Source organism: Leopardus geoffroyi, chromosome D1 (genome assembly GCF_018350155.1).
Source record: "Leopardus geoffroyi isolate Oge1 chromosome D1, O.geoffroyi_Oge1_pat1.0, whole genome shotgun sequence".
Taxonomy (NCBI): Eukaryota; Metazoa; Chordata; class Mammalia; order Carnivora; family Felidae; genus Leopardus; species Leopardus geoffroyi.
In genome coordinates this window covers 28,921,419-28,927,125 of record NC_059329.1, presented here as the reverse complement: position 1 = coordinate 28,927,125, position 5,707 = coordinate 28,921,419, and positions in this window count along the sequence as shown.

Sequence of the window (5,707 nt, the reverse complement as noted above, 5' to 3'; positions counted from 1 at the left end):
TGATCTTTTTCATTGTTTTTCTGTCCTATATATCTTTATTTCCACTCTCATCTTTATTATTTCCTTCCTTATGCTAATACTGGGCTTAGTTTGTTCTTTTTCTAGTTTCTAATGGTGTAAAGTTAGGTTAGTTTTTTTTTTTTTGAGATCTTTTTTTCTTAATATAGGCATTTATCACTATGAATTTCCTTTTTAGAACTGCTTGTGCCGCATCTCATAAGTTTTGGTATGTTGTGTTTTCATTTTCATTTGTTTCAAGATACTTTTGATTTCATATTTCACTCATTGGTTGTTCAGAGTGTGTTGTTTACTTTCTACTATTTGTGGATTTTCCAGCTTTCCTCCTGTAATTGATTTTCAGTTTCATACCATTGTGGTCAGAAAAGTTACTTGGTGTGTTTTCAGTCTTCTTAAATTTGATAAGACTTATCTTGTGACCTATAGTATGATCTATCCTAGAGAATTCCATGTGCACTTCAGGGGAATGTGTTTTCTGATATTGATGGATTGAATGTTTTGTCTACATGTTTTAGGTCCATTTGGTCTAAACTGTAGTTCAAGTCCAACATTTCCTTATTGATTTTCTGTCTGGATGATCTATCCATTGTTGCAAGTGGGGTATTGGAGTCCTCTGCTATTGTCTATCTCTCCCTTTAGATCTCTTAGTATTTGCTTAATATATTTTAGGTGTTTTGATGTTGGATGTATATGATTGTTATATCTTCTTGATAAATTGATCACTTTATCATTATATAATAATGGTCTTTTTCTCTTATTACAGTTTTCGGCTTAAGTCAATTTGGCTTACATATGATATATATTTGTAAAAACCCCTGCTCTCTTTTGATTTTTGAATTTCACTGGCATGGGATATCTTTTTCTATCCCTTCACTTTGAGCCCCTGTGTGTCATTAAAGCTGAAGTGAGTCACATGTAGGCAGCATATATTTGGGTCTTTTTTTTTTTAATCCATCTAGCCAAGCTATGCTTTTTGATTTCAAGAATTTACGCTAAAATTACTTATCAATAGGTAAGTACTTATTAATGCCATCTTATTAGTTACTTTCTGGCTGTTTTGCAGTTCCCTTATTCTTTATCCCTCTCTTTCTGCCTTCCTTTATAAATTTATGATTTTCTATAGCAGCATGATTTTTTTTCCTTTCCCTATAGCTTATGTATATCTACTGTAGGTGTTTGCTTTGTGGTTGCCATAGGCTTACAAACAACATTTTATAGGTATAAGTCTATTTTATCCTAACAACTTAACTTTGATTACATACAAAAACTATATTCTTTTACTCCCCAGTTGTACTTTTGATGTCACAATTTACCTCATTTTATATTGTATATTCATGAACATATTATTTTACTGAAGTTATTTTTACTATTTTGTCCTTTAACTTTATACTACAATTAAGTGGTTAACACATCACCGTATTATAGTATTGGTACAATCTGAAATTGATTATAAACTTTGCCAGTGTTTTGTATATTTTTATATGTTTTCATATATTGAGTGTTTTTTTTTTATTTTAGCTTGATGAGCTCCTTTAAGCATTTCTAATAAGATAAGTCTTGTGGTGATTAACTCCCTCAGTTTTTGTTTATCTTGGAAAGTTTATCTATCCTTCAATTCTAAAGAACAACTTTACCAAATAGAATATTATTAGCTGGCAGGTTTTTTGTTTTTTTGTTTTTTGTTTTTGTTTATGTTTTTGTTTTTCCCTTTTCGCACTTTAAATATATCATCACTCTCAGGAATCCTGGGTGGCTCAGTCGTTTAAACATCCAACTCTTGATTTTGGCTCAGATTATGATCTCACAGTTGTGAGCTCAATCGAGCCCTGTGTTGGGCTCTGAGCTGGACATGGAGCCTATGTATGATTCTTTCCCCTTCTTTCCCCTCTCTTGCTGTCGTGCTCTCTCTCTCTAGCTCAAAAATAAATAAATAAATAAATAAATAAATAAATAAATAAATAAATAAAAATATATCATACTCTTGCTCCTAGCCTGTAAAGTTTCTGCTGAGAAATTTGTCTAGAGCCTTGAGAGGACTCCTTTCTAAGTTACAACTTATTATTTCTTGTTGCTTTTAAGATTCTCTCTTTATCTTTGATTTTTGACATTTTCATTTTAATGTGTCTTGGAGACTGTTTATCTTTTTTTTAATGTTTTTATTTATTTTTGAGACAGAGAGAGACAGAGCATGAACGGGGGAGGGGCAGAGAGAGAGGGAGACACAGAATCAGAAGCAGGCTCCAGGCTCTGAGCCATCAGCCCAGAGCCTGACGCGGGGCTCAAACTCATGGACTGTGAGATCGTGACCTGAGCTGAAGTCGGATGCTCAACTGACTGAGCCACCCAGGCGCCCCGAGACTGTTTATCTTTGAGTTTATTTGGTGACCTATAAGATTCATTAACTTGGATATCTAAATCTCTCCCCAGATTTGGGAAGTCGTCCATCATTATTTCTTTAAATAAGCCTTCTACCTTCTCCATCTCTTTTCCTTCTGGGACTCCAATAATTTGAAACTTATTCTTTTAATGATATTGCGTAGATCGCATAGGTTTTCTTCATTCTTTTTCATTCTTCTTCCTTTCCTTTGTTCCCTCTGACTGAATAATTGCAAAGATCCTGTTTTGTAATTCACAGATTCTTCCTCCTGCTTAATTCATTTTGATGTTGATGGCCTCTATTGCATTTTTTTATTTTATTCATTATACTTTTCAACTCGAGTTTTTCTCTCTCCCTTTTTAAACAATTTCTTGTTCTTTGTTAAATTTCTCATTTGCTTGTGCATTGTTTTCCTGATTTTGTTGACCTGTGTTTCTGTGTTTACAGGTAGCTCTTTGAGCTTCCTTAAAATAGCTGTTTTGAATTATTTATTGGGTAAATTGCCAGTCTTTGTGTCTTTGGGTTACGTTCCTCAAACATTACTGTGATATTTTGGTGGTATCAAGTCCCCTTGATTTTTCATGTTTCTTAAAGTTTTGCTGTCTTCACATTATCAGTAGCAATCACCTCCTCCAGTCTTTACTACCTGACTTTGGGAGAGAAATACCTTCTCTGCTCTTCTAGGGATTCTGAGGCTTTGTCAGATTTTCTATGGTTATGCCTTTTCCACACTTTTTGATCTCTCTTATGGCAGAATTCTTAAGCTTGTGTGCTTTTTCTCTGTTCTGCAATGCACTAGACCAAGTGCTGACACCTCCCTTATGCTTTCTCAAAGGAAGCACTAAAACTTAAATTTGTTGTTTCTCCTTAGCCTATAGATTTGGTCTGTTTTTCTGTACACGCTCACTAGTCATCTACCAAAGCCTACACTTTCCAATGTAAAGGGCATGCACAGAGAACTGGTCACAGGATGTGGGAGTGTATGGGTGAGGCATGTGGAATTCTGAGGGTGGGCCAACTGGGGGAATCCATGGATGAGGTATCACAACCAAGCAGCTCATGGGAAGGCTTCCTGATGGAGGCTGTGATCAGTCAGTAGGATCTTCATTCTTTTTTATGTCTTCCTAGAGTCCTATCTGCCACTCTTACAGCCTTTTTCAGCCTCCCAGTCATCCAGCTCATGGCAATACTCGGGATGGAGTGATAGGGAAATGGGCCCCATCTGGAGAAGATGAATGCTTACTCACACACTTTTACTTTCCCTTGTGGGAGAAATCATGGATTGAGAAGGTATCACTTGGTACTGAGCTGTGCTGCCTTGGAGAAAGCATTATGCCAATAAAGTCAGACTGTCCTCCTACCCTCTCCAAGGTAAAACTTGAATTTTTAGCTCTAATGCTAAAATAGAACTTCTCTGCTGGAAACCCGGGCTTCCATAAAGGCTCTCAAGTTCATGCTTGATCTAAGATTGTGTTCTCCAGGGGCTCCATGACTGTCTGAGAGAGGTTGGAGCCAGTTCATGGTCACTGCAGGGTCCAAAGCCAGACCAAGGTCTATATGTTTGTTACTTGATGCACAGGAAAGCAAGGCTCCTCTGGTCCCTAGGAACATGGTGCTGAATCCCACAGTTCCCACAAAGACCCTTCTGCTTGTGGGTGTGTGCCAAATTGTTGTTGAAAGCAGGGATTTGACAAGAATGTCTTATCAGCCATGTTGTTGACGTCACTCCTCAAGGACCTTTTGGACTAATGGAACATGGGAGTTCTTTGGTAATTGTTCTTTTCATGTGCCTAATCTGGATTAGTCACCAGATGACTAAAGCTGGATAAATGTGTCTGAGTCAAAACAGCTTTTCTCCCTCAAATTAACCAAGTGGCTAGGATGTATTTATGCCATTTATGGAGTAGAACTGCCTCAGAGGTCTACCAAGCCCCTGACAATGACCTCCGCTAATGTGTAGCTCTGGGTACTATATATCTAACTCAAAGTATTAGGAATATATATTTCTAGGTATAGCCCAACTAGACGACATTTCTTTCCTCAATGTCATAATTACTCCCAGAATGCCTAGTGTAAACAAAGGAGTATGGAACAACTCTATGGAAGTGATTTTTTCCCCACAAAATTCTTAAATCTCTAGTTTCTTAATAAAAGGTAGGCTGTACTGGAGGAAAGGAATAAGGAAGAGAAAAGATAAAGGGAAATGTGTAAAAAAATGCTACTAAAGAAGACATGGGTGAGCTAGGCTAGCAGGTTATTTAATCAGAGAGGCTCTCTCATTGATAATTCAAGGATATGTCTTAACATGCTATGTTTGTTAATGAAAATACTCTATGCCTCTACTCATAAATTCCAATTTGATGCCCAGTGTTCTGGAGCTCAGATAATCCTATGCCATGGACTCTACCTGACTGATTATTCTTTTATATTTTTGAAGACAAGGAATGATGAGACATTAATATAGAAGCTCCTAGTATGCCAATGTTTAGAAGAATGACTCTACATGTGGCTTGGAAAAAAGACAGGTATTAATGCAAAAATGATCAGGAGGCCAGGGTGTCTGACGTATTTGTAAAGTACCAGTGTTGAGGTACGTGCAAGAATGGCAACAAACACCTTGTAATGAATTTGCTGCCCTTGGGCTGCTGTGATAGAGGGCGATTACTTCTGACTGGTGAATTACACCGTGGAATATTGATTTCTTTGTTCAGAACTAGGCCTGGGCAAATGGTTTGCCTGACCCTTTTACACACGTGCTGTGCTAGTGTTGGCTCAATCAAATGCTTAGTAGATGAAGAAAGCCTTTCATTCTTGGAGGGAGGCATCCTGTACCCAGAACATGAGGAAGAAAATGCTAGTGAGTGGGATGAATTATCCATTATTCTGGATTATGGAGGGTCTGGTGAATTAGTTTTTGTTAAGTAGAATGTCCCAATGACTTTAGACCTAACAAACATGGGGGAAAACAGTGCTGATTTAATTTCCTTGGCTTTCTGTGTGCTATGAGCTGTTTTGCTGACAAGAAGAGTCAGAATTACTAGCTATTACAAATAAAAGCACCAAGAAGTTTGTTGTTACCTAAACTGGTGTCATTGTCCAAATAAGGAACATTCTCTCAGTCAGTCAGGAGAAAGAGTTTGTAGGCAAAGAGCTTGTGCAGCTACATCATTACTAATGATTAGCTCTAATCCATATGGGGCTCCCTGGGTGATTCCAAAAGTTGTTGTTTTTTGTTTATTTGGTTAAAAATCAATGCATGTAGGACACAATTCTTATCAAATATATTTGGGAAATGTAGGCAACCTATAAGAA